Source organism: Scylla paramamosain, chromosome 35 (genome assembly GCF_035594125.1).
Source record: "Scylla paramamosain isolate STU-SP2022 chromosome 35, ASM3559412v1, whole genome shotgun sequence".
Classification (NCBI taxonomy): Eukaryota; Metazoa; Arthropoda; class Malacostraca; order Decapoda; family Portunidae; genus Scylla; species Scylla paramamosain.
In genome coordinates, this window is record NC_087185.1 from 5327501 (window position 1) to 5353571 (window position 26071).

Below are 26071 nucleotides of genomic sequence, written 5' to 3' on the forward strand. Positions count from 1 at the left end.
TAAAGGGAGCACTCCAGAAGCGGTATATAATGTCCCTTTGTGGCCGCTAGGAGTGAACGCAAGAAATATGAGGCGCACACGAACCCGAACCCATGAACTTATTGAATTGGCAAGGCGGTGAATAATGAATGCCAGGAAAATTGATCTATTAGAATATTTATCGCGCTCCACTCCGGCCCGTGTGTCATGGGCTTCAATATAACATGATTTTTATTGGCTCATGAATATTTCTGCCTTGGCATGAAAGGTTCTTAAAAAGCGTTATAGCGATATACCCAAGACGTATGACTCCTGTAGCCACACCTTCATACATATGTACATACACACAAACATACATATACATTTATACATACAGGAAGGGGGATTAAAGAGAGGAAATGTTGTATGATTCTTATAAGTTATAGGAGTGTATCTAAGAAATTCGACTCATGTATCTATATCTTCATACATATACATACATACATACATACACACAGGCATGGCAGGAGGGATATATACATGCGCAGTGGAAGCAATTTCAATCCTTTCCACTTCACAAACTCCTCTCCTTCCCTCTCCCTTCCCAACTCACTTCCATGTCAGTGTCCACACCTTACCACCAAAACACACACACACACACACACACACACACACACACGCAAAAACTTCCTGAATAACGGAGAACAACCACGTATAACAGACCAAACAAAGAAGAATAAATCAACTTCTTGCCAGTGAAAGGCGTAACGTGTTGGATAAAAAAATAAGTCAGATAAACACATTAAAAAAAAAAAACTTACTCAATAACTAAAGAAAGCAGCACGTCATCTAACACCAAAACAAAGGAATGTGAATTAAATTGACTTAAACAGATGCTCTTAAAGTAAGCACACACACAACAACAACAACAACAACAACAACAACAACAACAACAACAACGAGAACAACAACAGACATACAACTCAAGGAAAGAAAGAAACCCACAGCAAAAATCTCTAAACAAACATTAAAAAAAAAAAAACTCCACCTCCATGCATTAAAAATTCAACACCAGTCCAAGAATAAAAAGAAAGCAAGAAATCTAAGAGCAAACATCGAGAAATCACTTCACTTGGTGCTATAAAGAATTCAGCGTGGCCAGTTCAAGAGTTCAAGGAGTTCCGGGGTTTGCATTAATTTCCCAGCAGGTGAGCGGTGAGGGAGGTGCAAACAGCGTCACTTGCCCTTATTCCAGACTGACTCTAGCGTGAGACTCCACAATTTATGGCAGTAACGGTTGGGTGGGTGAAGCGAGGCCAGGCGACACGCGAGACGACGTGAATCTACACCGCCTCCTCCTTCTCCTCTTTCTATTCATCCTCTTTTCTCTTCGTTCTCTTTCGTGGTTTTCCAGTGTCTCCTCTTTTTACTTTTCTTCTCTTTCTATTCATTCTTCTTTGTGGTTCTCTCGGATTTCTCCTCCTCTTTTTTTACTTTCTTCTCCTACTCTTCCTTCTCTTTCTCTTTTCCTTCTGTGGTTCTTCAATGCCTCCCTTTTACTTTTCTTCTTTCTCTTTCTCCTTGTTCTCTTCCGTGGTTCTCCAATTTCTTCTTTTTCACTCTCTCTCCTATTCCTCCTTCTCTTTCTCTTTCTCTTCATTCTCTTTCGTGGTTTTCCAATGTATCCTCTTTTTACTCCTTCTCCTACTCCTCCTTTTTTTTTTTCCTTCGTTTTCCTCCGTGGTTCTCCAATGTCTCTTTCTTCTCCCTCTCTCTGTGTTTCCTCTCCTATTTTTCCAGCAAATGTCTCCTCGCTTCCTCTTTCTCTTCCTTTTCCTTCTCCTCCATCTTCTTCACTCCTTCTGTTCCTCTTTCTTCTTCTCCTTCATCTCCGCTTCCCTTTGTCTTCTCCACGTCTTCTTGGTAATCTCTCTTACTCTTCTCCTCGTCCTCTTCCTCCATCTCTACCATTCAAGACCTTCCTTTGTTGCATCTTCACTTCCTTCTCTTCCTACTACTCCTCTTCCTTTAGGACACTTCCTTATTCCTGACAGTTCCTCTTCCTCCTTTATCCAACACTTTTACTTGTCGCCTTTCTTCCCATGCAGGTAGGAGGAGGAGGAGGAGGAGGAGGAGGAGGAGGAGGAGGAGGAGGAGGAGGAGGAGGAGGAGGAGGAGGAGGAGGAGCCATTAAGGGGTGCCTGTCACTTCCCAGTACCAGACTTTCGGTGTCCCTTCGCCCACTAATGGCAGGAAGGATACAAAGAATCACACACGAACACAAAAGAAGAACGAGCTGCAGCAGATTTGTTGGCGCTTGGTGTTTGTGATTAGGTACATTATTTTCATCTTGAGAAGAAATATAGTTTAGGCTAATAATTCATCGGTGATATACGAAAGGAAGACGACAGCAATGATAAATAGAGAAATAGAAAGAAAAATGAGTAAATTGTAATGAAAAATAGTAAATTGATAAAGAGTGAGAGTGTAAAGGATTGTAAAAGACAGTAAGTAAAAAGACAAAAGGAATGAGGAAATATTGTGCATTTATACACAACTAAAAGAAGTGAAAAGGTTGAGAAAATATAACGAAACAACTCTCTCTCTCTCTCTCTCTCTCTCTCTCTCTCTCTCTCTCTCTCTCTCTCTCTCTCTCTCTCTCTCTCTCTCTCTCTCTCTCTCTGCCTTAACACACGTAATTTTTTCCCACAGAAGTTCTAAGTCTACCTCTTTATCACCATTTCCGTCATCATCATTATTACCATCATCACCACTATTCCTCCTACTCTCCCTCTCTCTCCCTTCCCACTCTCCCGGCCACACCACGTCACACATCACCGTCACACACATAAGCCTGAACTGCTCTCCTCAAACCCCTTGGAGAAATATATATATAATGCTGGGGAAAAAGCCTCCACAAATATATACGTCTTGAGACTCTCCTTTTCCCCTTCCGGCAGAACCAGAGACGCAAGGAGAAGGTAACATTACATTAATACTAAAGAGAATGGGCTTTTGTTACTTATACAGTAACACGTATTGTATTTGGTCAGTGGTGGGTTGCTCTGAGTGGTATTTGAGTATTTCATGATAAAAAATGAAGTAATAGGTAGAAATACTAATATATAGGGAGAATACATTACTGAAAGGTGTATTGATGAATGTCAGTTATTTGTAAAGTAACATATATGGTGGGTTATTATGAGTGGTATTTGAGTATTCCATGATAATACTGAGTAATAGGTAGAAATACTAATATATATATATATATATATATATATATATATATATATATATATATATATATATATATATATATATATATATATATATATATATATATATATATACATATATATATATATATATATATATATATATATATATATATATATATATATATATATATATATATATATATATATATATATATATATATATATATATATATACACGAAGAATGCATTATTGAAGGACCGATTGAAGAATAAATAAAGTCAGTTATTTGTAAAGTAATACATAATGCATTGCTATTTAAGTCAGTAATGACATTCCATGAGTAGTATTTGAGTATTTCATGACAGAATAGCAGGAAGAAACACTAACATATGAGGAAATACATTGCTGAAAGTCCCTGAATGAATAAATAATGTCAGTTATTTGTAAAGCAACAATATATGGTGAGATATAAATGGTATTGGTGTATTTAATAATAGAACAGATTCGATGGAAGAAATACTAATATATGGATGGAATACATTACTGAAAGATCTCTTCATGAATAAATAGTCAGTCATAAAGTAAAACACATTACATATACTTCTGTTCTTTTCGTCAATGGCAGCACATAATTTATTCATGTACGATGGGTGACTCTGTACTTCATAACAAAAACAGTAACCGGAAGAAATAATAACATGTGGATTGAATACATATCTGAACGGTATCAATGCATAAATAAAGACTCGAGGATATAATCTTCGGGGCACTGCTATGGAAAATCAAATAACAGCATAATATATAAGAAGGGTAAACACAATCCACGCCTTTATAACGACTGCGCAAATAGAACGAAGGCAATTCTGACGCACACTCAAATAATGGAACATGAAAGCAACATTACTTAAGAGTTACCGCACCAATAACAAAAATTACCCTTTTAACGATTACGCAAACAGAAAACACGCACATTTAACGAAATACGCAAACAAAAACAACTACGCTATAAGGCTTAATGCTTAAAGTACAAATAAGAACAGGAATTATCGCTAAACACACCAAACACACACTCAGGAGGAGGAGGAGGAGGAGGAGGAGGAGACACGGCCACTTCTCTTCGGCAGCCGGCTGGCCTCACCGCCTCGGGCCCCTGACGGCTCACTGGTTCCTGGAGGAGGGGCTGCTGGGGGAGGGGTGGTTGAGAGGAAAGGAGGAAGTGAGGCAGGGGTCTGGCTGTGAGGGGAAGGGAGGGGAAGGGACTGGTGGAGAGGAACGAGCGGCTGGTAGGGATGGAGGAAAAGGAAGAGGAAGAGGGAGTGCTGGGATAGATGGGAAGAGAAGAGAGGAGGATAGGACAGGAGGAGGAGAGGGACCTGAGAGGAGGAGGAAGGAAGACACAACTAGAGAGAGAGAGAGAGAGAGAGAGAGAGAGAGAGAGAGAGAGAGAGAGAGAGAGAGAGAGAGAGAGAGAGAGAGAGACTAGGTAGCAGGGAGGCAGGCTCAGTTACGTGGCATCCGTGCCTGAGGAGGGAAACACACTCAGCTGAAACAGGAATTACAATTATGCGAGTCTTGGTCACAGTGACAAATTGGCTGGAGCTTCGGGGGGCGCGGCGAGACTCCCTCAACTTCCACCTCCAGAGAATTTCCAGCTCGAACTCAACGTGAACATAATGTTTGTGCTTCCTCCAGGGTCCTTACCGAGAGAGAGAGAGAGAGAGAGAGAGAGAGAGAGAGAGAGAGAGAGAGAGAGAGAGAGAGAGAGAGAGAGAGAGAGAGAGAGAGAGAGCAACACAAAAATACGCCTCACTCATACCAAACTGACTCTTTCTTTATGCAGCGCGGCCGGATATTCCATTCTCCCGGTCTATTAGTCTGGCCGCAGCGGACGGTCCGCCTCGCATCCCAGTGGACGGGCACGGACGCACGGACACGGCACGGACACGGCACGGACACAGCACGGACACGCACGTACACAAAAACACCATCATCCACACTGGCTGGGACAATACTCCAGAGATACAAGCGGAGTAAACAGAGGGAAGTATGTGGTGTATGTGGCATGTGTTGTAATACATGGTTGAAAATACTGAAAGATACATGAGGTGAATATAATGGAATGCAAATGTTTATTGAGATTAAAGTTAAAATTGAAAATGTGCGAAGGAATTAATGAAAGGAAGGAAGCAAGGAGAGGTATGTAGGTAAAAGGAGTGAGAATAAAGGATTAGGTCAGGCACGTGTGTGTGGAGTGCTGTAAAGGAATGCTGGGGAATGTAGTCCAGGCTTGATTCTTTTTCTCATAGGATTTTCATTAAGGTCAAATTAGTTAGTTAGAAATTAAAGGGAGTACATTGATAATCAGAGTCTAATGTTACTACAACTATTACCGCTACTACTTATATGGCCCTTCCAATTATACAATTACCATCAACCACCATCACAACCAACATCAACCACAATTACCACAACTACTATAACTAACTTCCTCTACCACTTATCATAAGAACTACTACTACTACTACTACTACTACTACTACTACTACCGCTATCACTACCACAACAGTCTCCCCTCACTACTACCATTAACCACAACCACCACCACCACCACCACTAACCCAACACACACACTATTCTCGTGCCTCTATTTAGTTAATCTGTGAGTGAAACTGTTCATCTCTGCTCAGCGTTGTGAATCGCCAGCACAGCCCGCCATTACCTCGGGGCTTTGTGTGGCTATTGTCCTCATTACACCTGCTCTTAGTGTGCCCCGGTTCGACCCCCACCGCCACTGCCACCACTACATTACTGAGGCGTCCCACTACTACTACTACTACTACTACTACTGCTTTCCACCACCCCCAACAACCTTTCATCAACACCATCAGCACTACTACTACTACTTCTATCTTTCACTACACCACCACCACGACTACTACTACTACTACTACTACTACTACTATTACTCCTACTACTACTAAATGCTCTCCATCTACACTAACACTACCTTCTCTACACTACATATACACTCTTCTAGTACCATCACAGCAGCCATAGTAACAAGCCTCATTTCTCAGCACCATATCTCTCATGACTCAACACATTCACCACAACACAGACACCACAACACCACATAATCACTCCTTCGCGTCCATCACCTCACCTCACCTAAATCGCAACACACAGCGGCACACCACACAAATCCTTACCCTCATCACCACCACCATAACCACCATCATCACACGAGCCAGTCAACACCTTCACTCATCACCACCACATAAACAACACCTGCGGATCTTTACTCAACACCACTTGCATAGTAAAGAAGCGACATAGCAACACTAACACAGGAACACACTAGGATTATGAAAATACTCCACCACACAACAACACACGCCACCGCACGCCACACTCGCCCGCCACTACCACACCTGCTGACACTGTAACTGCCAAAAATACGCCATAACTCTCACTTACTGCCATAAACACTGTCCATAAACCACCACCGTCACCTGGATTAGCGGAAGGAGGCAATTAGTACTCAGGTGTTCTGCTGACGAAGGCAACACAAAGGAACACAAATGAACACAAAGGAAGAAGTAAAGCACGGACAAAAAAAAAAGCAAAACCATAATATACCTTACCTGTTTTAGAGAGAGGGAGAGAGAGAGAGAGAGAGAGAGAGAGAGAGAGAGAGAGAGAGAGAGAGAGAGAGAGAGAGAGAGAGAGAGAGAGAGAGAGAGAGAATCAATGCCAGGTATGCTTCGTTAAGTATGTATGAAAAGTAAGAAAATAGTAAAAAAAAAAAAAAAAAAGGCAATGAAAATGTCGATGTGAGACAGAAAACGAAGAGTCACCATTTTTATATTATGAATCACCACCACCACCACCACCACCACCTTCACCATCACTACAAATATACACTGAACAGCACGCACACGCACACGCACATATGAGGTCTACATACGCACATAATCCCCTCACAAAACACACACACACACACACACACACACACACACACACACACACACACACACACACACACTAATAGTCATACGCAAAAAAAAAAAAAAAAACAGCATAACAGAATCCCACAACACAACAACAACAATAACACACACACACACACACACACACACACACACACACACACACACACACACACACACACACACAATACAGTCACCTGCCGAAGACCTTGGTATCGACCGCTCTGGAAGGCTGGAGGTGGGGAGGCGGACAGGGCGTGGGGCGCTGATCCTCCTACCCCGTCCTTCCCCACTATCTCCCCCTGACCCCATCCCAAGCTCTACTCTCCACGCCAGGCCCTCCCAGTCCTCCAAAAAGCCTGTTCCGCTTACCCTACCCATCCCCTCTCTCTCCCTCTCTCTCCTCCCCTCTCCCTCTCTCCCTGGAAACCCGAAATCGAGGCTCCAGTTGACATCAAACAGTTTTTTTTTTCTTTTTTTTTTCCTTCCATTCTTTTTGCCAGTCATGTTCCCTAAAAGAGAACATTTTGTGAGCCTGATTTTTGTGTAGCATTTTTCCACTCCTGTAATTTTTGCTTCGTTACTCCGGGATTTGATTTGGGACCTGTGTACTCTGCTAATTGTAAGTATATATCAAAATGTACCGAGTAAATACAAGCTGAATTCTAATTAATTTTAGCTGTAGTTTTGGGACGAGGTAATTTTTTAATGTGCGTGCCTCGCCATTCACTGTGTTGGCTGGCGGGGCTTACAAGTTTTCTCGCAGCTAATCCTTCATGGGAGCTACAGTACAGCCACGCTACAGCTGAAATGTTATTAATCTCAGCTGTAGTTTGGGGGGAGTTAATATTTGTTAGATGTAAAGGGTTATATTGTATTAACTTCTACAGGGGTTTCAAGTTTTCTTACAGACAATTGTTCATGGGAAACTACAGGAAAGCCACACTACTGCTTAATCTTACCTGTAGTTTAGAATAATTAAATTTTGTTACATGCAACGGGTTATTTAAATTTGTATAGATGCTTCGAATTTTCTTCCACTTATTTTTTCTAAAGAAACTACAGTAAAACCACACTACATCCGAATTGTAATGAAATTTAGCTTGGGACGTTAACTTTATTAAATGCAAATGGCTAATTGTATTAATTTGTACCGACATTTCAAGCTTTCTTTCATTTATTCGTTCAAAAGAAGCTACTGAAAGATCACACAACAGCTAACCTCTTATTTAATGGTTTTGTGACAAATTATCTTTTCTAAGTACAATGACATTTACTGTATCAATTTACAATGGTATTTAAAGTCTCCTTACAGTTAAACTTTAAACTACCAAAGACACTAAAAGGATTGGCTGCCAATTAAGTATCGACATTTCACTAAATAAAAGAAAAGAGGAGGCACTAAAACATTAAAACCATTCGATCATTCTTTTCTGGCAACAATATCTTTAAAATCATACCCGAAATTTCCAATATATCATTTTCTTTACCTTGATAAGATATCACACAGAAAAAAAACAACAACAACAGGCATTAAAATATTCAAACCATTCTCTGATGATATTGTCAAAAGCTGCTTTTACTCTTTCATACTGCTTCATTTTGAGTACTGTCATTCTGTTTCGATTTCTGCAGCTGAGTCTAACTTAAAACTTTTAGATAGAGCATTCAACCAGATTAAATTTCTTCTCCTTAATCTTGAGATTAAACTTCGGCATCGTCGTTTGGTGGGATCACTGTCTTATTCAAAATTACGTCTAATGTCAACCACACCGTTGCAACCGTCATTTGCCTGCTCCCCTTAGAACCGGCACGTGCTACAAGACACTCCGTGAGCCTGAACGACCGTACCTTGTCTGTGAATCGATGTAATACATCACAATTTTCCAGGTGTTTCATCCCAGCGTCTGTCAGACTTTGGAATACACTTCCCACTGAGATTGTCAATGCTAGCAATTGTGAAACTTTTTAAAAATTTGTGAATACCTTTCTTCTCTCTCAGCACTCTATACCTACTAGATCTTTCCAAATCTTCCTATTCTATGCTTTCTTCCCTGTTACTAAACCTTCAGTTATCAGTGAAGTGCCACTCACTGGGCCTTCGGGCTTATGCATTCGTGCTTTCCAGTGGGTCGCCTTCGTTGATTCATATAATAATATAATAATAATTCTATCTTTCCTTCTTGGCAATAACATCTTTGAAACCATCCCATAAATTTCCACCACACCACCTCACTTAGTTTAAGGAGAAGACATAACACTCACACAGCCAATCATTCATAACAAGATGCAGTAAAGTCAGACAATATCTCACTTTACTCTCACTAAAACACTTCATAAAAAGCTCAAGTAAAGCCACGCAGTCCCTTCCTTCCTTCCTTCCTTCCCTTCCCTCACCTTTCTTCACTTTTGCAGTTCACCTTTTCTCTCTCTCTCTCTTCTCTCTCTCTCTCTCATCTCTCTCTCTCTCTCTCTCATCTCTCTCTCTCTCACTCTCTCTCTCTCTCTCTCTCTCTCTCTCTCTCTCTGCAGCGAAGGACAAAAAAATAACCCACCGCATCAAAAAATTCTTCTTGACTCGGCTGGCTCGTGGGGACGCATAAAGGAAAACCACACAAAAAAAATAAAATAAATAAAAACAAACGTAATAAAAAAAAGTGACCGTGATTTCTGTCCACTTAAATAAAAAAAAATAAATAAAACACACGAAAACATTCACTACCTCACCTGTGCACATGTCGCCCCAATGAACACAGGTAAACAAGTAGGCAAAGAGGGTAAACAAGCAGAGAAATACCTAGGAGTCGTGAGAAAGCGAAGGCACGGGAGAGGGAAGCGAGAGGAGGGCGGAATACGCGATAAATATTAAAGGAAATGACGAATAAAAAGGTTCTGAGAGGAGGATGATAAGGAGCCAAGCGAGGCGAGCGGCGGCCTGGGTGGCTGAGATGGAAGGAAACTGCGGATCTGAGGCGAGTTAGGTTGAGATGAAAGAAGCAATGAAGATGAGATGACCTTGGCGCGATTGAACTGGGAAGGCAGTAAACCAAGCAGTAAGTGAGAGCGTCAATTCTCTCTCCTCTCTCTCTCTCTCTCTCTCTCTCTCTCACTCTCTCTCTCTCTCTCTCTCCTCTCTCTCTCTCTCTCTCTCTCTCTCTCGATTGAAAAAGAAATGTAGTAAATCTAACAAAGTGATAAGTCGAAATCTCTCTCTCTCTCTCTCTCTCTTCTCTCTCTCTCTTCTCTCTCTCTCTCTCTCTCTCTCTCTCTCTCTCTCTCTCTCTCTCTCACTCATAACAAGAAGGAAAACTCCTGAGATTTATGACGGTTGGTCTCGGGTATTCTAAAGGCAAGATAAGGAAGGAAAGAGAAGGAGGGAGAAAAAAGTGAATCCTTTAGAGCGTCCATGAGGCAGCGGCCGTGAACTAAGTGCTTAAGGAAGTCAGTAACGAGAGACTAAGCTTTTGAGAGAGAAGGAAAAAACAAGAATGAAAACACTGGGAAGCAACAAAGGCAGTGGTGGTGGTGGTGGTGGTGGTGTGGTGGTGGTGGTGGTAGTGTAGTGGTGGTGGTGGGTGTTGGGACAGAAAAAGCAAAAAAAGTAAGATAAACACGAAAAAAAAAAACAATAGTGATGACAGTGGTGGGAGGAGAGAGAGAGAGAGAGAGAGAGAGAGAGAGAGAGAGAGAGAGAGAGAGAGAGAGAGAGAGAAGAGAGAGAGAGAGAGAGAGAGAGAGAGAGAGAGAGAGAGTAGATAAAGATTGGGGGAAGAAAAAAAGAGGTAAACGATACGGGGGACTGAAGGAACATAAGAGAGGAGATAAAGAAAGAGAAGAGATGAAGAAAAAGATGAGAGAAAATGAAAAAGAGAAGAGATGAAAAAATTAAAGCGTGATTTTTTACTTTCTAAATATTTACTTACAAGCGAAAATATGTATAAAGATATATTTCATTAAGCAATATTACTATAGGCCTAGGAAAATATTTTAAATGCGCTTAATGTGTTTCCTTTAAGTAAGGAATATATATCTGATATTAGGTAAATATTTTCCTATATTTTTTTCCCTTTTTAAGAACCTCACCTGAAAAAAAAGAAAATATATATATAACAAATTTTGCGATATATTTTTTGTCTAATTACAGAAATTTAATACAAGAAAGGTAGGACAAAAATATTGATATAAAAGTCCATACCAATCATTAAGAGAGAGAGAAAGAATAAAAGAATAGTAAAAATAAAGAAAAAAATATTGAGATAAAAAAAGAACAACAACAAAGGAAGGAAATGAGAAGAAATAAGGAAACAGAAAAGACGAGGAGATAAAGTGAGGAGAAATGTCTATAAAATACTGAATAGATAAAGACACGACTGGTGAATTATGGGAGAAAAATAGCGGAGAGCAGCGGGAACTACCAGCAAATATATGAGTCTTGGTGTACGTAGAGGTGAATGTGATGTGATTTGCGAGCTGCGTGGTGATAAACTGGCCAAGAATGACGCCCTTCTGTTTCCTCGGGGTGAGTGGCGAGTGAACGAGAAAAAAAGATTAATACAACGAGGAGAGTGAAGGTGAAAAAAGGGTAATACAACGAGGAGTAAAGAAGAAGAAGATGAAGAAGAAGAAGAAGAAGAAGAAGAAGAAGAAGAAGAAGAAGAAGAAGAAGAAGAAGAGAAGAAGAAGAAATAAGGTAGAAACAAACTTGCCCCTTTCTTTCCTCATAAAATGTCTGTGAAAGTTCAAATTATGTAAAAAATTAGATGTAGCTTCCCTAAAAAATACAGAAAGGAGTTGATAGTGATTTCTTGCATTTCTACCCCCAACTCCCCCCAAAAAATATATATATAAAAGTAGAAAATATAGAAAAAATGCGGAATTTACCTTACAGCTTTCTCTCTAAAATGACAAAAAGCAAAAAGTTTTACAAAATTTAGAAAATTCATGTGTTTGAAAAAAAAAAATGCAAAAGGTAGAAAAGGGAAGAGACATTTAAATCACACCTTCCTAAAACAAAATACATAATAGGTGAAAAATTACAAAATACAGAAAAAGGAAATAAAATATAACTTGTAACTCCCTCAAAAGTTCAAATCATTAAAAAACGACGTGAAACTCAACTCGAATCCCGAAAAAAAAGTGTGTAAGGTTTTTTGTTTTAAAGTGAAATCATTATTTTTGTGCAAGATTTCTTAAAGCGTATTGCATAATGTTTCAGTTTTCATTAACACTGAAAGAAAACTATAGTGGTTAATCAAATATAGAAAAAAAATACAAACATAAAAATAAAGAGAGAGAAAACATAAACCACCACTAAAAGTCGTATTTTTTTTATTAAACACACATTAAAAAAAAAGTAATAACAAAAAAGAAAAATCCAGGCTACACTTATTTCCCTTCATCGAAACATCCATAAATAAAAGCAAACCACATATTTTATCATCATACAAACGTAAATATATGTTAACAAACACAAATAAAGCACCAAAACATTAAATTATATGAAAAAAACACTAAAAAACACAACACTTATTTTCCTTCAACAAAACAACAAAAACTAAAATCAAACCACAATTATCTCATCATCTAACTTAAATATCTCTTCACATACACAAAAAAGAACCAAAACATTATATCACAATAAAGAAAACATCCGAAAATCACAAAAAATCGCAACACTTATTTATCATCACCAAAAGACTCAAAAAAAAAAATTCTGAAGACAACAAGTGAGTTTGAAGCTTCGACGAGCGTGTCAGCAAGAGGCAGGAAGCGAGGTGTCACCCACGTCAGCTTACTTCGCCTCGCCATCGTGAGACTCGAGACACTGATCGCTAAGACAAGGAAAACACACACAGACACTCTAATGGCTTTGTGTGATGGAGAGAGAGAGAGAGAGAGAGAGAGAGAGAGAGAGAGAGAGAGAGAGAGAGAGAGAGAGAGAGAGAGAGAGAGAGAGAGAGAGAGAGAGAGAGACCCCTTGGGAGCCTTTCATCTACAGTAAATAACCTTCCCACACACACACACACACACACACACACACACACACACACACACACACACACACACACGTAATAACAACTTCCTCACCCTAATCTCAAAGAAAATACTAAAACCCTTTAAGAAAAACACCAAAACACACACACACAAAAAAAAAAAAAAAGCACATTACCAATTTCCTAAACACGAAAAAGAAAAAAACTGAATCAAACACAAACGCCACAAAAATAAACAAAACACACACACACACACATACACACACCAAAGAGAAAGAGAGAGAGAGAGAGAGAGAGAGAGAGAGAGAGAGAGAGAGAGAGAGAGAGAGAGAGAGAGAGAGAGAGAGAGAGAGAGAGAGAATAAAAAAAAGAATAAAACATAAAACTAATTATTTCCTTGATTCTCTTAATAACACGAGGAAGCAGGAGGAAGACGAATCACAACCTAACAGCCAATTCTTCAGGTGTGTTTTTGCCCAGGTAAGAAAGGTACAGGACATCGATCAGCAGACACGCAAACTCACCTCTCACTCTCTCCCTAAGAAAGATGTGGAGGGGCGTGTCTGTGTTCAAGATTGAGGGAGGTGGGAGGGGAGAGTGCGGTGGAGTGCAGGAATGAGTGCGTTAGTGTGAAATTATGACCGTGGGGTGAGGCGGGAGTGAAAAGAGGAGGGGAGAGAGAAAAAAGTAGGAAGGTGGTGAGGTGTGGCTGTCTAGGAGGTGGTGATTGTGGTGATTGTTGTGATTGTGGAGTGGTGGGAATTTGTGGCGCGCAAGGAGGAGTGGATGTAGATTGTAAAGTGGAAAAGTGGAGTGTCTTTCTTCAGTGGATTCCCTGACTCACCTGCAGAAGTTGTTAACAAAGACAACTTAACTTATTACTGTTTTTGTAATGTCCTTAAGCCTCTATCACCGTGCTCCTCTCATATTTCAAGAGCTATCATCATCTCTCACACCTGCCTTTGTTTACATCACACCTAGCGCTTAATAACACACCTGAGAGCACCTGGGAACACCTGCCTCACACTCACCTCACCTTCACCAAACACAGAATTATTTATAACTCATTAACGACTACCTGATCCTCTTTGCTAGACTCCCCACATCCATTACGCCTTTCTAAATCCCCCCTCTCTCTCTCTCTCTCTCTCTCTCTCTCTCTCTCTCTCTCTCTCTCTCTCTCTCTCTCTCTCTCTCTCTCTCTCTGTTTCTCCTCCTTCCTTAACGCCCGTCTTACATGTTCCCCTTAACCCTCAGAGATGTATTATTCATGAGGTGCTGGTGAGGGGAGGGCAGCCGCTCACTCCCTGAAGCCCTCCAAGCGTCTCTGGTAAACACAAACACATCCCCGAAACATCCTTGTGAATTTGCTTTACTGCACACTCTTACCGTTCAGAGAGAGAGAGAGAGAGAGAGAGAGAGAGAGAGAGAGAGAGAGAGAGAGAGAGAGAGAGAGAGAGAGAGAGAGAGAGAGAGAGAGAGAGAGAGAGATACAAGGATAAAGAGAATAGACAAAAGGGTTAGGTTACAAAGTTTTCCTGAAGTTATAATGTGTAATGTATGTTAAAGGAAGGGAAGGGTGATACACACGCGCACACACACACACACACACACACACACACACACACACACACACACACACACACACACACACACACACACAATTAACGAGCATCAGCTGGGCGCCGTGACACAGGTAGTGGCAGGGATCAGGTGCTCAGGTGCGACCAAGGGCTGAGGTCATCACTGCAGGTAAACAGAATGTGTATTACCTGGACAAATATCACCTGGCCGGAGTCGCTCTACTGAAAGCCTGACGATCTTGAGCCACCTGCGAGGAGGAGGAGGAGGAGGAGGAGGAGGAGGTAAAGGACTATGCCATCTACAAAACAAAGGTCACTATTCGTCACACTAGAAGTTACTTAAAATTGCAAATAACAGGTGGAAGTCAGAGCCGTATCAATGCCTTTTTGCGTGAGCGTGCGTGCGTGAGTGAGCGTGTGGAAGCGCTCAATATACCCATAAACTGTCTGGTCTCATATAATACACTACATACGTTTGTCTGGCATACAAATACTCACTGTTTAACTTCGGGTACGCAGCACAGGGAGTCCCCAAATAATGCGAAGCAACGACGGAAAATCAATAAGAACAGTGGAAGGCGTAACGAAAGAGGAAGTGAGGAGGCTTGCAGTTAAATATATTGAACTTGGGAGGTGAAATGGGACTTGGATGGTTTAGTATTCATAGCCAAAGGATAGGAGTAAACAGCGTAGTGTGTGTGTGTGTGTGTGTGTGTGTGTGTGTGTGTGTGTGTGTGTGTGTGTGTGTGTGTGTGTTGCCAGGTCATAATCTATTTATACTCTTACCAAAATCCATAAGGTATAAACTGCTCTTAAATGGTGAACTATTTTATCACTGAAGACTACAATTATATAACTATTAATTGTATCGATAATAATATATCTCTATACTTGCACCATTAACAATAAACGGTAGTCTAAAATTAAATAAGAACGATAAAGAAGGGTCATTAAGCTTGAATGAAATACACTAATGACAACAGTTAGGATACAATCTAAAAATGCTTAAAAAAATGACTTAAAACAATAACACAAAGCCGCGAATGCCGAAATAACGACGACAGCAACAAGAATAAAGGCAAATGACGAAGGTGCGGAGATGGTACAGAGGGGCGCTCAAAAAGTACTAATATTTTGACACAGTATGACAGGAGCACTCAGCTATCCAACGCTCCTCTCTTTTCTGCAGCATTATTCTTGCAACACACCAACGCTCCGGATACGTGCCTGCAATACCTCCACACATATGCTGCACGGCCCTTCCATGCAAAACAACTTTCCATACACTAACAAAAACAATAAAAAAAACAGCGAGGCACATACACAGCACACGCACGCTCGCTGGAATAAAATAAACACGAAGCGCAAACACCATAGAGGAATAAAACTGGAATGCAAATAAAAGTAATAAAGAGAGAAGGACATAGAGAGAAGAAGGAGTTAGAAAAATAATAAAAAAAAAAACACCACAAGACATTCCAGTATTGACGGTATGAATATTGAAAGAGAAATCGAAACTAACATTACGCTAGGAAGGATACCCTTCATATAATATTAAACTGGGCGATAAGGAATGAGCGTGACCGTCTGTACCGTGGCACAATGCATCACATCACGGTGTGTCAAAAAAAAAAAAGTGTTCATAAAAATAGCGATAGAAATAAAATACCGCAATACAGGGAGGCCATAAAGGTTATACTTCCCGGTACTGGCGCCATGACGGAAGGAGGAGGTATAAACGCCCTACCAGGAACAAAAGAAAAGGCGGAAATTATTAAAAAGGAGGGACTCTATTACATGCACTCGGAAGAAGATCTGAGAGGCAGAGAATATGTAATTTGTGAAAAAAAAAATAATAATAATAATAGGATGAAAAAAAGGAAAATATGTTAATAAGTAAAGGGTTTGAATTTAATAAAAACGGACAGTTGCTAGTGAGAAAAGGAATGAAATAATAACAGAACAGGAAACATATCAAGAAATGGGAAAAATATGAACTAAATAATGAAAACAAAACATTAGTCTGACAAAAACAATTACTACAGAGTAAAGGAAACGTACAACATTGTATGGAAAGAAAATACTTTTATCCCTTAAGTAAAAATTGAACAAATTGAGTAGAACAAGAAAAATACGATTATACAAATAAAAAACGAAAAATAATCAGACTAAAAAACTAAAATTCAAAAGAAAGAAATGCAAAATTAACAAAAAAAGAAATGTTGTTTTATCTGAGTGGGAAAAGTGCGCTATGAAAAATTGAGAAATGATTCAGAGAACAAAAACAAGAAAATATTCAAATGCAAATAAACTCTTCCAGGAAAGAAAGTGGAAGATTATTAAAATGAAAACTATTACCATACGTACCACGAAAAATAACTAAACTAGAAAAGAAGGAATGGGAGAAAATTAAGATAAACATGAACACAAACAAACGGAGTAAAGGTACATACAGTGCAAAGGGAGGGAAGGATAAAAGGATAAGCATATATAAAAGTAATAAATATGAATAATGAATGGAGAATGATGTTCCATGAATACCAAATCATGCCACACTCCATTCACGTCCTTCGCAGTAAAAGGCAATAAGGAAGGAGGTTAATAAAATGTCTGAATCACCTGGAATACCTGCCTCGTTCCCTCAGGTAATAAGGTAAAGAGTTCACCTGTATGTTATTGACGTCCCCCACCCCCCACACCCTTCACCTGCCCACACACACACACACACACACACACACACACACACAGAGAGAGAGTATAGGCTATTAATTTCCTTCACTTCCTCTCTCTCTCTCTCTCTCTCTCTCTCTCTCTCTCTCTCTCTCTCTCTCTCTCTCTCTCTCTCTCTCTCTCTCTCTCTCTCTCACATACAAACGCACGCACACACAAAATATATGCTAGTAATTTCTTTCCTTCATCTCATCACACACACACACACACACACACACACACACACACACACACACTAATGCTTCGTGTGCACAAGTGGTTGCTTTCAGTCGCCACATGTGCACACCGTCACGTCCACACTTAATTACCAACACCTGATTCCCAAGCGATGAGGAAACACCGGTTGCGAATTTCAGCGTGAACCTTGGAAAAAAAAATCTGGAAAGCTCGTGTGAACTTGACCAATTATACTTTCCCACAAAAATTATCATGAGTATGCGTAATATAATCCTTGGTGAGTAAAATTTCCCCGCCTGTGTACCGCGCCCTGGCAAAATATCATGTTCGCTGTTTCCATTTTTCATTTCGTATAAACAGCGCGCGGCAAATGTTGAAAATGCATACATACTACTTTACATTTCATCAATTTATTCTCGACACACGGCGCCAGACACGCTCAGGCTGCGTTCATACATATATTCATACAGGTCACCATGTTCGCGCACACGGATTCATACATACATTCATACGTACACTGGGTGGCGTTCACGTACATAGGGCGAGTCGAGACATTCGGAAAAGCATTCAGGGCAGAGCAGCTCCGACACAAATTCGATTAAACGAATCAACTTGATTGACTGACGCGCGCAGGAGCACACACACACACACACACACACACACATATACCGTGAGTCCGCTAAAGATTTTTTGGCGGAAAAATTTTTCACGAAACTCCGAAGCTCAGCGGGTTCCCGAAAATCATAAAGCTTGAGTTTAGTTTTAAATAGTGAAGTGAATCCATTTTTCTACGAAGCCGAGGCGAAGGGAAATTGCTCACTTTTTTCATGGTGAGTATGGAAGTGAATGAACATTTAGTCATATTCTCTGCCGCTGCTCGCTTTTACAAACACACAAATATTACCAAAGTAATTAGTATGCATTATGAATTATATAAAATGCAAAAAAAAATATCACTATTATTCATATTACTGATACATAAAATAATGTGATTAAGAAGAAAGAAAAAAACTCTTTCACTACAATTCATATTACAAAAATACACATCTTCATTACAATTCATATTTTTCTCTAAAACAAATTACTCTTCCCGGTCAGAATCATTACCCTTTAGGTACAATACAAACAACACATTTCCTTAACAATATGTACTAAAAAACAACAAAGTAAGAAAAATAACATCATACTCAACACAAGCATAGTAACGAATTCTCTCTCTCTCTCTCTCTCTCTCTCTCTCTCTCTCTCTCTCTCTCTCTCTCTCTCTCTCTCTCTCTCTCTCTCTCTCTTACAACACACATACAGTCATTATTAAGTCCATCACTCTCAGACAAAAGGCACGATTGCTCCTGCTCTTATTTGTAACCTGAACTGACCTGCTTCTTTTAACTTCCCCTTCCTCTCCTTCATCCATCTCTATTGCGTCTTATCTCCATTCATACGTGCACCTTTATTTTCTTCTTTCTTGTCTATCCCTCTTCCCTCGTATGCATCTTTTTATCAGCGTTCCCTTCCTCCTCACTTACTGCTCCCTCATTCTTCTCTAAATCCCCTTTTTATTTATGGCACTGAACTCTATGCATATTCTAATCTCTATTAATGCACAGTATCCCAAGTGAGTTTTAAATATTTAAATTTCGCACGCACTCGCACACACACACACACACACACACACACACACACACACACACACGTACACGGATCAATGTGGTTTGTATTTGAAGCGGAAAAAAATAAGGAAAATAAAATATGTAGGTAAAAACTTTCTCTTCGTAATAATCTCACGTTGTTCCGTAACAAGAATTAGCTGTATTTTTTTTTTCGCTCAAATTCGACCCAGCTAAGCATTCTGAAAAAAAGCCATAAGCGTGTGTATGTTTCCTCCTCAGTTAGTTGTAGTTTTCATATTATTTCGTCGTTTTCGTAGTATCTCTGTGTTGTTTTCCGTACTGTTTCACCGTTTTCCTCAAAATTTCGTTTCTCTCCATCACGGTGTTGTTATTTCCTGGTTAGCAGATAATTTCATTGACTTCCGGTTCATATTTCTTAGTTTACCCATCTGCTTCGCAATATTTCTATGAGTTCTGGTGATCTTTCATTATTTCTCTTAATTTATATTGCCTATGTCATAATTTCGTTATTTTTCCCATCGTTCACTTCATTATCTCGTTGGCTTTCGTTTATTTTCTCCGTTCCTTTACTTTTATGTTATTTGTTATTGGTCTCCATGTTAGTGCTTCGCTATTTCCCTTAATATAATTCAGGTGACAATTGTCTTATTTTTTCTGTGTTTTTACTAATAATTTCTCGTTTACTTTCAATTTCAATCTACCTCCTCATATTTTCAAGGCATTTCTTGGTTAGATTTTCGTTTTCCCTTCATCAAATTCGTCAGGTCACAAATTTAAGTCTTCGATGTTATACCTGATGTTTTTATTCACTTTTTTTACTTTCTCCAATTCCAAACTATTTCCTCAGTTTCAAGGTATTCATAGATTAATTCCTAGTTATTTCCTTTAATCAAAATAGTTTATCTCATAAATCTACGTCTCAAATGGTTTATTTGATTCTTTAGTTCACTTCCTGTTTACTCTTTCAATTTACTAAGTACCTCGATATAATTTTAACACTCAGATATATTTCAAACACCCCTTTGCTTTATTTGCGTATTCTGAGCACGTCTTCGTTATATTTCTATCCCTAATTCGGTATTTTGAACATTTTCAGCATCTCTTCGTTATATTTCTACCCCTAATCCGGTACTTTCCACATTTCCAGTATCTCTTCGTTATATTTCTACCTCTAATTCGGTATTTTTCACATTTTTCAGCACCTCTCCGTAATCTACCCCTTCGTTATATTTCCAAATTTTCACCACCTCTTCGTTACATTACTACCCCTAATTCGGTATATGTGCACCACTCCAGCATATTTTCAGCAAATCCCTCATACTTCCCTTCATTAACCTGGCGAAGGGCTACGTTAGGTTAGTGATATTCTCCTCACACACTCTCAAGTTCACTGGTGCATTTCACGACCGACAAAAATCTTCCTTTGTGTCAAGAAACTCGGAGGAAAATAAAAACTCGCCCGCTAATTGGATTACCTTCACCTCCACATGATCTTTCCTCTATATTTTTCTCCTCTCTCTCTCTCTCTCTCTCTCTCTCTCTCTCTCTCTCTCTCTCTCTCTCTCTCTCTCTCTCTCTCTCTCTCTCTCTCTCTCTCTCTCTCTCGTAACCAAGCAAATGAGGAAGAATTTAACATGAAAACAAACAGACAAAACGTAAACATTCTCTCTCTCTCTCTCTCTCTCTCTCTCTCTCTCTCTCTCTCTCTCTCTCTCTCTCTCTCTCTCTCTCTCTCTCTCTCTCTCTCTCTCTGCATTCCCCATTGCCTCCCATCCACTTATCTTCCTTCCTGAAACCCTCCATCGCTATTCTTATTCATTACCACCCCTCTTCTCCCCCTCCTCTTCCTGTTTATTCTCTTTATCCTTCTCCTCCTTCGTACCTTCCACACCCACGCTCCTTCCCACACACCAGGATCTTGTCTCCCTTCCTTGCTTCCTCGACCCACAATCACCACCACCACCACCACCGCCACCTCCTCCACCCCCTCCTCCTCCTCTTCCTCCAGCCGCTAAGGGACCAATCAAGAGGAACTGGAAGAGGAAGGGGAGTCTCCCAGAAGGTACAGGCTAATTGGGGGTAATGGCCTTGGTCTCTAGGGAGCATCAATCGCACATTTTGTAATTAGTGAACCAAGACGGACCAAAGCATCTAAATAGCGATGTATGGTTGGCTCGGTCTACGGAGGGCAAGAGGGGGGAGGGGTTGTTTGGTCTCTCTCTCTCTCTCTCTCTCTCTCTCTCTCTCTCTCTCTCTCTCTCTCTCTCTCTCTCTCTCTCTCTCTCTCTCTCTCTCACTAGGTGTATGTCATCTATAACAATATTTTTTTTTCAATATTTTTCTTCAGTATTTTTTCTTAGTGCCTCTTTAGTCTCTGTTTCTATTAATCATCTTATTTTCTGGGTTTTTGTTGAGTTGTTTCGTGCATAATCTCTCTCTCTCTCTCTCTCTCTCTCTCTCTCTCTCTCTCTCTCTCTCTCTCTCTCTCTCTCTCTCTCTCTGCAGTGGTTAGCGCAGGTGACCGGGAGACGACTGTAGGTGTTTGGCGGGCGTGATGGTGCTGGCGACTCAAGTAATGGCGAGGCAGAGTAGTAACAAAAGTTTGGGGGTAATAAACGTAGTAGTGATGGTGGTGGGTGTGGTGCAGGATGCTGTGGTGTTTTGGTGGCATTAACACCACTGGTAACAGAGATCAGGGAGTGGTGTTGTTGTGGTGGTAGTTGGTGTTATTAGTGATGGTGTGGTGTTATCAATGTGTTACTGTGGTAGTGGTTATGCAATGGTGTCAATAATGCAGTAGTAGAGACCAAAAATAATCCTAATATTACCTAATCTTATTTTCAGGAATTTTGGTAGTAGTAATAGTAGTAGTAGTAGTGCATGCAGAGATACAATGGTGGTAGTGACAGTGGTGGTAGCTGTGGCAGTGGTGGTGGTGGTGGCGTGGTCGTTCCCAGCCCACACAGAACATAAAGGCAAGAACGACCCTGGGAGGCGGAATACACGACCCTGCACGGTATACACACTGTCGGATATGTATAGCTTATGGGGACAGTGACTGCAGCAGAATAAATCGTTGCATTATTCACATCCCTCTTCAAAACGCTCCGGTGACCTCGAGTGTCCCTGAAATGATAATCTGGCTTGCTTTTATGTCCTCCAAGCCACACGTGAAAGGAGGGAAGTTATAAAAAGTGGCCAGCCATTAGCATAATCTGATTACTTAGTGAGGGGACAGTTACGGTGATTGCTGTGACGAATTACCTGTCTGTGTGTGTGTGTGTGTAGGTGTGTGTGTGTAGGTGTGTGTGTGTAGGTGTGTGGGCAGAGCAAGTGGACACATGTACTTGTTTTGTGGGGTTCCTGTAAACACGTTCATTTTTCACCCAGCAGTGTGTTCGTATGTCTGTATTTGTTTCCTGTACTGTACATATAATCATGACCAGAAGTCTAGATTTTCGTACATTCGTTAATTTTCACTGTGTTCTGTGATGTTTGTTAGTCCTAATTCCTCTAATCTCTTGTGTCATTACAAAAAACATGGCGATAGATATATTTTAAGTACATAATAAAAGATAACACTGAAAGAATTGCATTAAAAACAGTGAAAGTAAGTAGTGTCATTCCATTTGTTTTATATAAGAGAGCTGGGGAAGGGAAACGCAACTGGGAAGAAAAAATAAATAAAGATGGAAGTCTCTAAATAACAGTCCAAAAGCAAGTCCAGAATTATATTGAGAGCTACATATATTACTAGACTTTTGGCCATAACTGTATCCCCTTCACCATTTACGCTCACTTTTCAATACTGCAACAATATTAAGATGAATAATTCAAACCAAAGCCAACACGCCACATTGAGTATTCACAGTGAGAGTTGTTCCACACAAACTCTAATTCTGCCTCACCCTTGAGTAAATAAGCTGAATCAACACGGATCCCTTACCTGCATAGAAACACCTGTACAACAACACAAATAATGCAACACAGCCCTAATCTTCCTACGTGTCCATAACCTGGGGACGTGAAGGTGTGGGATTAGGTGAGGAGAGATGGGGTGAGGTGAGGTGAGGTTAGGTTAGGTAGATGAGGTGGTGAGGGGTGAAATTAGGTTGAGGTGAGATAAAGAAAGTGAAATTTTGTCGGGTAAAGTAAACCGAGGTGAGATGAGGCTACGTTAGGTTAGGTTAAGCTAGGTGAGGTGAGGTTAGGTTAGGTTAGGTAGATGAAGTGAGGTGAGGTGAAATGGTGTTATGTTAGGTTAATTTTAGATAAGGTTAGGTAAGGTGAAGATCTTAATCAAAGAGAAGTGTGGTGAAATCGTGAAGTGAAGTAAGGTCAGGTTAAGTTGGGTTAGGTCAAGGGTCAAGTAGAGCTCTCAGGGGCCGTATCAAAGCAGCGATTTGAGGCGAAGGTTAGAGTGGAATGGCTGTGACTACCGGGAAGGAGGGACGCGCGGGCTGATATAGGAGGCCCTGGCACGCTTTCATGCTTTATATCCTGCGTCCTCTATCTTTTCTTATCGGCCCCTTATCGTATTTTCATTCACTTTTTCTACTGTTGTCATGCTCGATTCGGTCAACACACGTATAAGTTAAGGTTCTTTTCTTCTATTTATTTATATCATTCCCTACTATAACACTGATATAAAAAGAGCAAGTAACAGAGGAATAAGACCACGAGCCATATCAGTAAACCATTCTTTTCTATTTTTATTGGTCATCAAAGAACTAAGGTCGAGAATTGGCAAACAGTAAAGGTACTACAACACACACCTGGTCTTTATTATTGCCTCCTATAGCACTTATATAAAAAAAACAGCAAATAATAGAGACATAAGAACACAAGTATCAGTACACCCTTCTTTTTTTTTTTTTTTGTCTTTATTAGCCATCGATGAAGTAAGATCGAGAAATGGCAAACAAATAAAAGTACCACAACACACACACATATACCAAATCATACCTGTAAATCAAACCATAAAAAAACACACACGAAAATAAAAAAAGAATAATTACACCTCGCTCAATTATCGGAAACGTCAGCAAGCCGCGATAAAATATTCACAACACTATCACTCAACAGGACCTTCGCGGAACTGAGACTCTAGGCGCCGTAACTCACCGCCAACACTCATACATCCTGGACACCGCATTCACTCTCGCCTCGGGTCTTCCCAGGGCGGGGCGAGGTACACACAGGGCAGCCGAGGAACCCGCCAAGTGAACCGAATGTTATTTATTGAACCAGGGATCCATAAATCAGGTGATATTTGCCACCCGGACAGTGCGGCGACAAACACCTCCACACACGCCCACGAAACGGCTCCACGAACGCCCACACGCCCACTTTTTAGCCCAGACACTCCCATGGTCTTTGTGGCGAGTGGTGAGTGGTGAGTGCCGTCCAGAGGTGAGGTCATGGAAGTTAAAGAAGGAGAAGGCGAGAGCTGTATGTTTCTTGTACCGAACGACTGAGATAAATGAGAGAGAGAGAGAGAGAGAGAGAGAGAGAGAGAGAGAGAGAGAGAGAGAGAGAGAGAGAGAGAGAGAGAGAGAGAGAGAGAGAGAGAGAGAGAGAGAGAGAGAGAGAGAGAGCGCTGAGGAGTCCATTTCTTGTAGGGAAGGAAGGGGGGATGGATGCGACACGTACAGGTCCGTAGAGGGATGACTCACTCCCACGGACAGGAGAGAAATGAGTCCCTTGTAAGGACGACTGAGAAGGATAGGTCACTTTAGGGGACACAGGGAAGGGTCAGCGAGGGGGTCACTGATATAGAAAGCCAGCTGACGGGTCACACTAACTGAATGGCTGACTATTTTGGATCCGTATTCTTCCTGATATTATTGCTTGTATTCCTCAACACTGGGATATCTTAAGGACTATTTTCAAAAGCCACAAGAATTATTAACCTAATTTTCTATGGTACTTTTATTTTTTTTTCTATTGGTAATGCGCTTGTTATTCTTTCTGACACCTTTGCTGGTATCTTTAAATGCATGAATTTTCAAATGGACTAGTTTAAAAGGCCATATTATTAAGTCTGGTTCTTTACGATACTTATCCTATTAGTAATGCGCTTCCTATTCCTTGTAAAACAACTACCCGTATTACTGGACAGTTTGAGGTTCCATAAGGATTGTTTTCAAAGGCCACACAGATGATCAGTCTGGTTGTATCTGGTGTTTTTTTAATTGATGGTGCGGAATACTTGTCACTGTATCACTGGAATCATGGAAACACTCTTGATTATCACGGTAACTCCCACTAGAGCCTGTTAAGGAAAATCCAGATAGTGCAATAATATGAGAGATACAAACCTCATCAAAAACACTGATGCTTTATGTAAAATATTTGTTTAAGTAAATTTTTTCAACGTCGATTTTGGAGAGTATTTAAATGTCTCGCCTTAATATTTCAAGCGAGAGAACCTATCGTTGTCTTACATGGAGTTACTTAAAGGGATATTTTCAAACGTAAATTATGAGTAAAATAGAAATTCGAACATAATTTTTAGAGAGTAAATCTAAACTAAACAGTCTCACCTTCCCATTCTAAGTGGCAGAGTTACTTTATTCGAAGTTACTTAAGGGATATTTTCAAACGTAGCTTTTGAGTAAAATAAAAACAAGTGCTGCCACCTTATTTCAGGACCAATTGTGACCATTCATGCAGTATTTCCCCGCGCAATGGGCAATGGTGGGCGGCGCTATGGAGGTCAAATTAGGTCACGTGTGGCTCCGCATTCACAGTGACATGAAAGTCGTATGAAACTGCTGCTGTTATTATAC

The 26071-nt window shown here is 40.3% G+C and overlaps 1 protein-coding gene across 1 annotated transcript in view; it reads right to left on the reverse strand.

Annotated features, from left to right (window-relative positions):
* Window positions 1–26071, reverse strand: part of LOC135090404 (teneurin-a-like) — a 336834-nt gene that overhangs the window by 300931 nt on the left and 9832 nt on the right.